The following is a 12895-nucleotide window of genomic DNA, read 5'->3' as shown; positions in this document are numbered from 1 at the left end:
GTGAAAGGATGCAGGGTAGCAAGTTATAGAGAGAGCAAGTTTGTCAAGCCCATCAGAGTGGAAACTGGGCAATTTAATCTGGGAATATTAGATGAGCAAACAGATCTGTTAATGTAGGAAACAGTATTGGTTCCACAAACTAAGAAGGGAGATTGGGCCAGATATGAAGGCGCCCTTTCCTCCTCAGAGGCAATGGTTTCTACCTGATTATTGATAAAGATGAGACTGGCATTTACCTCTTACATGGAACATGAGGCAGTATGGTGGCAGTAAGTTCCACACGTTGAGAAGCCTGGCAGCAAACAAGAATAACAGAATTTAGCAGAAAGAAGGTGAGCAAACAAGAAGCAAGAACCCCAGTGATTCTGAAGTAGGGAATCCAGGGAGCACCATCTGGGCTTGCCTGGGGGGTTTTGGGGCAGGCAGGGTTGGCCCTGGAGTCCTTCTCACTAGCGTCTCACTTGGCCTTTCTAATGTATATGAGGAACTTCAGTGGATCAAATCACTTATGTAAAAACTTTTAATATTCTGTGTGCCACATAAGCATCTTATATCAGGCTTCCTGTGTTGAAGGCTGTCTTCAGAAGATTTCTAAACACAGAACCAACCAATTAATAATGATGATGATGATGATGATGATAGTGATATCTAATCGTTGGAAACTCTCCCAAGCATTGTACGTATATTTTTTCATTTAATCCTCACAACAACCCCTTGAGGTAACTATTATTATAACTTTTTAACAGTAGAGAAATTGAAGCTCAAAGAATTGAAGGAATTTACTCATGGTTATGAGGCTACTCAGTGATGAAGCTGGGACTCCAACCCAGAACTATTTGCACCTAAATCCATGCTCTCAGTTAATATGCCATACAATGCAGCCAACAGTGAACAGAAGGCATTTAATGAACACTTATTAATGACCAACATCTCTCAAGCACTTTACCTCTAAAATCTCATTTAAATACAGTAGTCCATACAGTAGGTGCTATTATTATTGTTCTTATTGGCACTACAGGAGAAGACAAGGAGGCTTGAGAGGTTTAGCAACCTGTCCAGAGTTGCATGGGAATGCAAGCAGTCGATTTTGGATGCAACCCTGGGCAGCTTGTCACTGAGTTAAACTGAGACAGTAACGTTCTGACTCTCACTGACTCTGCAGCACCTTTATTGTATGTTGTAAATAATCCGATGTTCCAAGGTTAATCCTATTTGGCAAGTTCAATTTTATTTCATTTTATTTATTTTATTTCATTTTAGTTTTTGGAGATGGATGCCTCTGTCACCCAGGCTGGAGTGCAGTGACGTGATCTTGGCTCACTGCAACCTCCGCCTCCCGGGTTCAAGCAGTTCTCTTGCCTCAGACTCCGGAGCAGCTGGGATTACAGGTGCCCACCACGATGCCTGGCTCATTTTTTAGTAGAGAATTTTTAGTAGAGACAGCGTTTTACCATTTGGCCAGGCCAGTCTTGAACTCCTGACTTCAAGTGACCCAACTGCCTCGGCCTCCCAAAGTGCTGGGATTATAGGTGTGAGCCACTGCACCCAGCTTTCAATTTTATATTTTGACTGTCTAAGGCCCTTCCTGCAGGGGTAATGTTTGGTACCTAGTGGACTGCCAACAGTTTGGACATTGGAGCAGTTTCATCTCGCCCCTATTTATTTATTATGGAATATTTATTATGAACTACTAGGAACTTCCCAGGCAAAGGCAATCTGCCCTGTATAAATTGAAGGGTGAGGAGCTTTATCTCCACATGGAACTTTGTCTAAAGCTTTTCAAAACTGCTATGTTGCCAATGCAACACTTATTTTGCTCCTATTTAACCTCTTGCCAGGAGGTTAGTAGGGGCCAACCTCAGAACAATGCTGGCTCTTCTAAGTTGAGCCTCTGTGTTGTAAAGGGCTTTAGGGTTTCCTAACACTAGACCTCCATCTGATGAAAATTCTAATCTAGTCCAGGCTTCCTGCCCCAGATGTTGTATTGCCTCATCCCTTCCAGACCTGCACTTTTGAAAAGACCCACTAAAGCGTTTCTAATGTCCACCTCCATTTCCTTCAGCAATTGTGAATGTAGGCTTCCTGGAGTGTTATCAGTATGAAGAATCTTGAGCCATTTCTGATGTAATCTATCCCTTCCCAAATCCTCTTCACCAACCCATTGTCATTTGATTCCAGATTAGGAAAATATCGGTTCTTCCTCACAAATGATGTGGGGTGCTGGAAGGGTTTCATATCTTTGTCCTTATCTGTTGTAGAACACATTATCCTTTGGCATTTGAGGAAGAAATTACTTTTGCATCCTTAATCTTGGCTTATTGTTAATTGTTTTTGTTCTTTTGGATGCTTCAAAATGGCCATTTGCCTTTCTTCCTATAACTATACCTTGTCTTTAAGAACCAGGACCTTGGCCAAGTCAGTTCACTCAGCATTAATGTCCTCATCTGTCAAGCAGTTGGACGAGAGCAGGGGCCAGCAACCTTTTACTGGAAAGGGCCAGATTGTGAGTATTTTAGGCTTGTGGGCTATATTATAGGCTTGTCTCCATGGCAATTACTGCACACTGCCATTGTCGTGTGAAAGCAGCCGCAGACAATACACAAACAAGTGAGCCCGGCTGTGTTCCAGTTCAACTTTATTTATGGACACTGAAGTTTAAATTCCACATAATTTTCATGTTTCCCGAAATACTATTTTTTCCAACCACTAAAATTTGTAAAAAGCCATTCCTAGTATGTGAGATATACAAAATCAGGCAGTGGTCCAGATTTGGCCCTGGACAAAATGACTCTAACTTTCCTCCTTATTCAAAGTCTCATGACACTCCAGAGCTAGAGGGGGCCTTAGAAACAGGCAAGCGCGGTCGCCTCGTGAGCCACAGAAGGAAACGGTAGCCCAGAAAGGTGAAGTGACTGACACACACCTATGTAGCTGGCAGGGCAGTGGAAGCTGAAGTCAGGCGAAGAGCCTGACAATAAAGAGTCTACGACTGTGTGTGCCTCCAGTATGTCAACACATATGCTAGGCTCCAGTTATTAGCGGAATGAGATCATTTTAGAGTTACAAGTTTGGGAATGACTCTTTACTCCTGCCTGGAAATAGCATTTTATATCTTTGTATTTTGGTAAAAACATGATTGTGAGCACTTTGTTTGAGTGAACATAGAAACTCCTCACTTCGGTAAAACTCCAAAGAGTTTTTGTCGTGTATGCTTTTTTTTTGTTGTTATGATTAAGGCCAAATTAGACAACAGCTTAAATCAAGCCAGTGCAATTTACAGAGGCCCAACATTTTTTAGGCTAGTCAAGTGATATAGAAAACCAACATTTGTGATACTTGCACTAAAAAAAAATTAAGTAAATTTATCTTGAAAATTTGGGGGAATGAATTGGACTAAAATATTAGATGGAAGAGTAATCACAGACACACACACACACATACATACACACACATACACACACACACTCATATACACACACACACCTACACACATACACTCACATATACACACACATTCATACACACCTACACACTCACATACACACACACATACAGACTTACATACACACTCCCATACATACACACATGCACACACATACACCTGGAAGGGAAAATTTTGGTTCATCCCCCTCCAAAGACTGGTAAAATTAGCATGAATAAATTGAACACTAGGCGAGCGTGGTGCAGTGTATGCCACCTCTATTCTCCCAGGAGCCCTACAAGGTATTAGTGATAAATACTTTCTTTGTTTGCAACAAGATGGAGTCAATCACAGTGCAGCACCTTAAACTATGAGGCTCCATTTTATAATCTGTCAGTCATCATCCAAATGGATTGACCAGGAAATAAGATAGACCACTGCAAAAGCCTGCTTTCTGCCCCACACCCCTTTTGCTTGCTAAAAATGGAGAAAATGTCTTGGAGGGCTGTGTGTGTATGTGTGTGTGTGTGTCTGTTGCTGTGGGGGTCGGACAGCTGCTTTAAAAATTCAGTGCTCTTCCTTCCACTTTGGTGACCAGAAGGGTGGGAAGCAGAAGTTGGAGACAATAAGGAATTTCATAAAAACAGCCCATCAAAACAAGTTTTAGGATGGTAGTACAAGGAGGAGGAGATCACCGAGAAAAAGAGGGTTCCAGGAATTCCCATTTGGAACTTGGTTTACACTTCTTGAATATTCACACTGTTTCTTAACTTCCAGGCAAGTCTCTGCATTAGCAGCCAACTCTGGCAAGCACTGTCTAGGGATCCAGGGACATTTATTGCAAAGAGAGAGATGAGAGATGCCTTGTGGAGCTTTTCAGATGGACCACATCTTCTCATGTCATCATGCAGGCTCACTCTCCTTCCTGAACCCTTCCCTGAGCCTTTTGCACTCACACCTGGGAAGAAAGGGGATTTGAAGTTCCAGCAAAAACAGCCACAAATGATGCGTGGTAAGGCCTCTATCTACCAGACAGGAAGGCAGCAGCATAACTAGTCAGGCCCTTGTGATTCAGGGACTCGCCAAGTGGCACTAAAGCTCCCAGCCAAGAGTCTAGGATCCACTTTTATTTGTGGAACCCTGATCCTGCAGGTTGCTAAGCCATTTTCCCCGGCTCCCCAGACTTTGCAGGAGCTTAAGGCTTCATCATGCAAAAGAAAAGGATCCCTGCTTTACACTTTGCAGAGTAGGAAATTAATGGCTTAGCTTTCCTCCTAGGATAAAGAAGATTTAGACTTGGTCAGTCATCTCTAATATGATGGCATGCCTTCCCTGTTCGCTTAACTACACCCACCATGCAGTCCATTCCTGAAAAGGAGATTCTAGGCATCCCACATCTACTGATACAGAAGTCCTGTGCTTTCTCACTTTCTGCTCGCCTAACTCGGTTCTTGGACATACTGAATTCCTAACCTCTCGGTATTGTCTTCCTTTTTCTACCCACTTCTATTCTTTGGACCTTTATTCATGTTTGTTTATTCACTTATTATTGATTTCTGCCAACAATGTGAGTACTGTTATGTGTAAATCTGTGCCAAAGATATACGTGATAGAGAACAAAACAAAGGGGGTTCCTGTGCTTTACAATTTACAACCTAGCAAGGAGGAAGACAGTCAATAAAGAATTATCTGGCCGGGCGCGGTGGCTCACGCCTGTAATCCCAGCACTTTGGGAGGCCGAGACGGGCGGATCACGAGGTCAGGAGATCGAGACCATCCTGGCTAACACAGTGAAACCCCATCTCTACTAAAAATACAAAAAATTAGCCAGGCGTGGTGGCGGGCGCCTGTAGTCCCAGCTACTTGGGAGGCTGAGGCAGGAGAATGGCGTGAACCTGGGAGGCAGAGCTTGCAGTGAGCCAAGATCGCGCCACTGTACTCCAGCCTGGGCAACAGAGCAAGACTCTATCTCAAAAAAAAAAAAAAAAAAAAAAAAAGAATTATCCAAGCACTTACAGCCTTCTGATGTAGTGAGTGCTGTGAAGACTAGTGGCTCACAAAATATGAATAGAAAGCCTGTTAGTGCCAGGCAGAGGACAAACAGGGAACATGAAAGAGCCCCTTCTCCCATCCCTATTTTCATGGAAACAGACCTTTAACCAAACAATCACACTCATGAGTGTCATGAGTGGTACAATCTGAGTATCTAACAGGGGAGCTTAACATATGCCTGAGAGTGATTGGGTGACTTCTGGGAGGAAGTGGCACTGAAGCAGACACCTGCAGGTTAGGTAAGAGGTGACACAGCCCTGCTAACTCCTTTGGCTTCTCTGCCATGTACCCACCTGTAGGTGCGACTCTAGGCACCTCTCCATGGATGTGAATTCTGCATCTGCCTTTTGCTTTTATCTGGTCTTGCCAATAGACCACACAGACTAGTCCAAATGCTCCGTGGGATTACACCAAGGCATCAGCCTACCTGACCAGCATCCCTGGCCCCTGACAGTGGGTATTGACATGTGGGAATGCCGTGGCTTTGCTTCCCACCTAGCATGGGCCCTGCACACAGTACCACTCACTAAATAGCAATATTGAATATAAAGTCACTAATTTCCATTTATTTGATAACTGGCTCCAGTCATCTGTGGGTGGGGCCTCTTCTCAAATTCTTCCCACATGCCTTTGCTCTCTAGGAAGAACTTCCTGCCAGCACGCTGCCACCTGCCTTAGTTATGACTATCCACAAACACAAGGCTAATCATTGTATTATATTTTAGCCCTGGGGTGGGTGTCTCACTCGTTTGGTGAACCTGAACCCCATAGCAGTCCATTTTTCCTTGGCCTCTGTGGAAGCTGGAGGAACAATAGGGCTCCATTAGTTTGTCTGTAACAGCAGAAAGGTCAGGGAGTGAGCAGGTGCACAGAAGCATGGCTGCTCACGCAGGGCAGAGCTTGGGTGACGAGTCCTCCTTCCCCCATCACTGTTTATTCTTTTCAGTTCTCACTCGCCTGAAGCCTTGGCTGGGCTCGGTGAGCTAAGAAAAGTATTGAGCCCAGAGGAACACAGAGTTCCTGCTCCAGTTGCCCCAGTGGGTCTCTGAGTAAGCTGTTTAATGACCTGTTGTTACTCACTGTGAAAGAAGAGTCTCAGGACAACCTTTAAACTGGCCTCCCTGGGAGGTGGAGGGGGATCCTCATTAAGGTCATTTGAAAGTATTTAGCAAAGATGAAGTTCAGGGTCAGTGCTCAGTGTGGTTCCTAATAAAACCCTTGGCACTTTCGGGAAGAGCAATGCTGAGGGAGGTCCAGGTGCCGAGAGAACAGGCACAAAAGAGGACCAGGAAGGGGCAGGCCTGCCACAGGAGCCGGCCACGTGTGCCCAGCCTTTTCTTCCATTTCAGAGATTTCATGGCAGTGTTCCTGCAATGGGAACAGGCTGAAAAATCTGATCATGCTCAAGCGGTCACCCAGTTCTCATCTTGGGCTTTATTGTGGGACTATAATTGGTGTCACTGGCCAGAAGGTAGGTGTCCCTTTTGATTTTAACAACTACTTCCTCTGATGGCCTTCTTTGGCCGCAGTTCTTGAGTATTTTCTTCCTTTTGTACCTAAAATCTGTGATAACTTGGGGACATCCCGGAAACCACCCCAGCTGCTTGGGTGTGAGCTTCAGGAAGAAGAGTTGCATTAAATTGTCTACATAATATAGCCACATTTTAGAATTAAAATAGAGAAAATTAGGGGGAAACATACGTGGTCCCATTAACCTAACACATTATTATTATTACCATTTTGATGAATTTTTCCCATGTTATTCCCAAATGTGTTTTGGTTTTTTTTTTTTTTTTTTTTTTTTTTTTTTTAAAGATGGGCTCCCACTGTGTTGCCCAGGCTGGAGTGCAGTGGTTATTCACTCCAAGGTGTGATTGCATGACTGCTCAGCATGGGAGTTTTGACCTGCTCTATTTCCAACCTGGACTGGTTCACCCCTCCTTAGACAATCTGGTGGTCCCTTGATCCTGGGAGGTTGCCATATTGATGCCATACTTAATGCAGACACTAGATAGACATAGCTCTCTATAGCCCAGAACACCTAGGCTCAAGCACCTCTCCTGATTCAGCCTCCTGAGTAGCTGAATCTACTGAGTAGCTGGGACTACAGGTGCACACCACCAAACTCAGTCCAAATGCTTTTTTTTTTTTTTTTTTTTTTTTTGAGACAGAGTCTCACTATCACCAGGCTGGAGTGCAGTGGCGCAATCTTGGCTCACTGAAACCCCCGACTCCCTGGTTCAAGCGATTTTCCTGCCTCAGCCTCCTGAGTAGCTGGGATTACAGGCACATGCCACCACACACAGCTAATTTTTGTATTTTTAGGAGAGACGGAGTTTCACCATGTTGCCCAGGATGGTCTCGATCCCCCGACTTCATGATCTGCCCGCCTCAGCCTCCCAACCAAATGCATTTTTTTTACAATGCTATAATAATGGGCATTAAAATCAGTGTTCTGTTTTACTTTATATTTCTACCTAGTCTTCACAGAATCTATTTGAAGGCTAGATATTATTTATTGAAAAATAGATTGGCTTTATCGTAATTGTTCCTTAGATTTTACATTTTCTTGCATCCAGTCTTCCACTAGTGGACTGGCACTGGACAGATCAGTGTTGTATGAGATCCATGGTACAGTTCTAGGAAAGGGACTGAGTCACGCGGTAGGGTAGCTCTCTCTGATGAAGCTGGCTCATATCAAGGGTGTCTTCTCGGGTATCTGGCCTGAAGCTAATTGCATGTCAATCAGGCAATGCACTGTATCATAGATAAGATTCTGGTTGCAAAAATCAGTATCTCAGTAGAGTTAAATTTAGCAAGAAAGAGATGTTTATAGTAAAGACAAAGGGGTGTTTGATGGCATAGAAGAGATTCTCCAGGCAGACCTCAGGGAGGGCCTGGACTTGCAAAGCCATCAGAAGCCTGTCCCATGTCTCCTCTGCACACACATCTGCTTCATGCTCTCTCTCTCTCTCTCTATATATATATATATATATACACACACACACACACACACACACTAGTTATATGTGTATACCTAGTACCTTCTGGAGGCCAACGCTGTTACTACTATATATGATGTATCCCTGCCCCGTCCAAGGTCAGCCCCTCCAACTGTACCCTGCATCCTATTCCTTCTCACCTTCTCAAGGACATGACTCCTGAAACTCTCCCCTCCCTATCTTGCATCTCAATTTCCTCCATCATTCATGTCATTTTGTTTGTCAGCAAACACGTTCCAGTATCTTCCAACTTAAAGCAAATAACAAACTACCCTTAGCACCATGCCTTTCTCCATTTAACACCCAATCTCTCTGCTCTTCTTGACTGACCTCAAAAATCTCAAGAGAATTGTCTGTATTGTTGTCTTCATTTCCTCATCCTTCCTTCTCTTCTCAGTCTTTCTAGTTGGATTTGCATCCTTCCAGTTCCACTAAAATGTATCTGGTTAAGATCATGATGACCTACATCTGCCACATCTGTATCCTCCTTTAACCCAGCCTTTCAGAAATATTCCATATGGCTGGCTGTTCCTTTCCTGAAACATTCTCTTCTCTTGGACTTGACGATACCCTGTACACTAGATCCTCTGGCATGCTATTCAGATCCCCACTGCAGGACCAAGGAACTCATTGCTCTGGCTGCCAGCATTGTTGGTGACTGACAGCTCAGGGCTAAGTCTATCTCTAGGAATTGTCCTTATATGGAGGAAGCTGACTTGACTAAACGTATGCCCCTGTTGCAAGAATAGCCTGCACCTAAGGACTGGTTGATACACAGGTACGAGTTCCAGCTCCCCCATGTCAGTTTGGGACAATTCTAAAGGATCATGCCAGCTCCAGAGCTGCCCTTTGGATGGGCTGAGGCTCCACTGTAACGGGATCACATTTCAAGCCTCTCTCTGCCCCATCCTGATCCCCTTACTTCCTTATAGGTGCTGTTCCTGTGGCCTTGCCAAATCTCTCTCTCTCTCTCTCTCTCTCAAACTTTGTTCCCAGAGACCTGCCCTAATATGCCGAAGTCTCCTGGTTTTCCTACAATCTCATTGTCTGTTGCCTAAATATCTCACAAGTTCATTTAACTGATTGTTTTTTCTGTCTCAACAACTTTAAAATACCTCTTAATTTTTTTATTTGACTTTATATTTTGACCAGCTTAGGTTCGTAGAAAAATTGAGCAGAAGGTACAGAGATACTCCGCCTACCCCCGCCGCCACACATGCTCCGCATCTCCCAATGTCAACCTTCCCCACAAAGTGGTACATTTGTTGCAATCGATGAACCTGCATTGGCATGTCATTACCACCCAGAGCCCCTAGTTTACATTAGGGCTTACTGTTGATGGGCAATCTATGGGTTTGGGCAAATGTACTATGGCATGTATCTACCATTACAGTATCATAAAAAGTATTTTTACTGCCCTAAAAATCCTCTGTGCTCTGCCTATTCATCCCTCCCTCTCCTAACCTTTAGCAACCACTGATCTTTTCATTCTCTCCAGTTTGGCCTTTTCCAGACTGTTACACAACTGAAATTGTACAGTATATAGCCTTCTCACATTGTCTTCTTTCCCTTAGTAATATGCATTTAAGTTTCCTTCATGTCTTTTCATGAAAACACATTTTTCTTTCTCCCCCTCACTCCTTCTGTTCTTCACCTTCTTTTCTTTGTTTGTATTATCTGGCTGTTATACAGGTGCTAAATAGAGAGCTGATAAGTTAGTGGTCCCACTCCCTAATGGTTTTTTTTAGAAACAAACACACTTGCCAATGACTGTGTTCAGGTTTTCTGAAATCTAAGGGAGAAGGAAATTACAGAATGGATTTTATCCACTGGGTCAAGTGAAATTAATGCAGCAGCAACTGACTCATTTGTTCTTCTATAATTAGGTAAATAGAATTTACCCGTGGGTACAAGTCTGAAGACTTGATACACCAATCAAACCAGTAATTGTGAAATTATATATGTACTTTGCTACTATTTTGTTGTAAGTACATTTCATTCTTCTCTTGATTCAACTCTAAAACAAAGAAGTAAAAGACCAAATGTTTGGATTTGCCACAGCTGTAAACTTCTCACTGCGGAAGGGGGAAGTAGAGCATTTTTTCACAAAGAGCTTCATCACCTGAGACATCAAGAGGAAACTGGATTCCTAGACAATTGCATCCAAATGAGATTACCTAGAAAATCAGAAATTACATAATGTACATTTTGTATCCTATTGTGTATTAAATGTACATATACAACCATTGTTGGTCTTTTAGTTTTGACAAACAGACCATGGATAGGTAAGATGCTAACAATAGGAGAAGCTGGATGAAGAGTATAGGGGACCTCCCTGCATTATCTTTGTGACTTCTCTACAAATCTAAAATTGAGAGTTTAAATAATACACAGTTTCATAGATAAGCTGTTGAGAGAACGTACCTCAGTGATGTTGAAATTGGGTATTTGGTGACTCCAGCCCTTCAGAGGTTAATGGTGAACACTGAAGTCAGAGAAAAAGTCTTTGAGCAGTTAAAAGCTTTCATAAACTTCTCATAGATAAGGCAGAACTGTCTTCAGGCCTGCTGGCAACAGCTATGCATGAAAATACTGAAAAGACTGGAAGCTACTGAGAAACACTGACTAGAGCAAGCAGTACCGAAAGGAAAACTACCAAAAAGTGCACAGCTGTTTGGGGGACATTTGGTATAGTGGAGAATGATCCTATATACTTCAAGAAGTGAAGCTGAATTTTAACACATATCTCAATGGAGGGCATTCATAATGATGTTCTTGGATGACAAAGAAAGTTGGAAGCTATTTTTGGCTTAAGCAGGAAATACTGCTTAAAAGTTTCTGCTCTTTTCTGCTCAGACACCCTCAGAAATGCAGTGCAGATGGGAGAGAATGGGCTTTGGAGTTGACATCCTAGCCCATCTGACCTTGGGCAAATTCCTTAGTCTTTTTGAGTCTCTCCTTCTATGAAATAAGAATAATGATACATATCCTGCAAAGATTGCTGTGAAGATGCCATATTAGAATCTTTATAAAACAGCTAGCAAAAGCCTGGCACTCAGCAGGTATGAAGGGTTCAGAGAGATAACAAATGCACACCTGAGACTGAGTCCCGCTGCTCAGATCACCTCTCCGGCTGTGGCACTTTAAGGCCCCCTCTCCATTCTGTCTCTGAGGACAGGATGGTTTTATATGGGCCAGGTCAATGACTTTGATAGGTCACAGTGATCAGGATGAAAATTATTGGATGAAGAGCCAGTAGGTTACGAGGAGCCCTGGCATCTTTGTGGTCCTGCCTTTTGCGCTTGACTTTCTGTCATCTTCCCTCTGCCTCCTTTCTCCCTCTTGGAGACCCCATAAGGCTGGTAGAGAAGACAGGTCTGGGGCCTCCACTGGCCTCTAGCTCCAAGAAGGGTTGCTCAGACCAGCTTTACTCTGAGCCTTCAGGAGAAACACTTTTTCAGTAGATAGACTTTTCTTTTGAGTAATCTTCCGGATTTTTCTTACCATAAAAGTAGTAACCTCTAGAGGACCAAGATCAGAGGTAAGGAAGCTATTAGCCTGGTCTCAACCTAGGCCCAGTGGGCCTGCCCATTATGGGAGAGAGACTCTTCTGCTCCATGAGGTCCATCCTCATGAAGAGCCAACGGTCCCAGGGGGCCATCTGCACAGCTCCGAGAATCCTCAGTGTAGGCAGCTAGTGGAGGATTCTCTCAAGACTAAGGGTCCTTTAGGCCCCTCCAACCTGCAGTCATTACTTGACTCCCTAGAGGGTGATCTTTTACCTGCTCTGGCTTTCAGAACCAGTTCATATCCCTGGTCTGGGCTAAGCCCTGGCTTCTCAGTGTCTCCATCCCCATACTGTCCTCCAAGCCATGCCTTGAAGGACCTGATCTTGGCCTATTGCTTTGTGTCTATGTTTCAGTGCCCTGGTGAGAAAAGCATACCCTACATCATAGAAAAGTCTCTGTTCAAAAGGACTTAAAGACAAGAAATGATGCTCAAACAAAAAGTTACCAGGTATCATTCCAGGTGCTGTGGCTCATGCCTGTAATCCCAGCACTTTGGGAGGCTGAGGCGGGTGGATCATGAGGTCAGGAGTATGAGACCAGCCTGGCCAACATAGTGAAACTCTGTCTTTACTAAAAATACAAAAATTAGCCAGGTATGGTGGTGTGAGCCTGTAGTCCCAGCTACTTGGGAGGCTGAGGCAAGAGAATTGCTTGAACCCGAGAGGCAAAGGTTGTGGTGAGCCAAGATCATACCACTACCCTCCAGCCTAGGCAACAGAGTGAGACTCCATCTCAAAAAAAAAAAAGTATAAATACGAGCTGTCATGTGAATCAAGACATAAATGACGACAGTAGTCATGCATATTTTTTCTGACTGTCCTTGCATGAGTTGGAGATTTAGAAAATAGAAC

At 43.7% G+C, this 12895-nt stretch overlaps 1 protein-coding gene and 1 long non-coding RNA gene across 4 annotated transcripts in view; one reads left to right on the top strand and one right to left on the bottom strand.

The window, feature by feature from the left end:
• ZNF706 (zinc finger protein 706) overlaps nucleotides 1-12895 on the bottom strand; it is a 664654-nt gene that overhangs the window by 213662 nt on the left and 438097 nt on the right. The gene's annotated exons all lie outside the window — the stretch shown is intronic.
• LOC126960913 (uncharacterized) overlaps nucleotides 6844-12895 on the top strand; it is a 32019-nt gene continuing 25967 nt past the window's right edge. Inside the window, exon 1 of the long non-coding RNA XR_007728143.1 lies at nucleotides 6844-6944. This is a non-coding gene — a long non-coding RNA (uncharacterized LOC126960913). The remainder of the gene's footprint in view (nucleotides 6945-12895) is intronic.

This window comes from Macaca thibetana, chromosome 8 (assembly GCF_024542745.1).
Source record: "Macaca thibetana thibetana isolate TM-01 chromosome 8, ASM2454274v1, whole genome shotgun sequence".
Taxonomy (NCBI): domain Eukaryota; kingdom Metazoa; phylum Chordata; class Mammalia; order Primates; family Cercopithecidae; genus Macaca; species Macaca thibetana.
The sequence above is the reverse complement of the archived record's forward strand: the minus strand, read 5'-3'. Positions and strand labels throughout refer to the sequence as shown.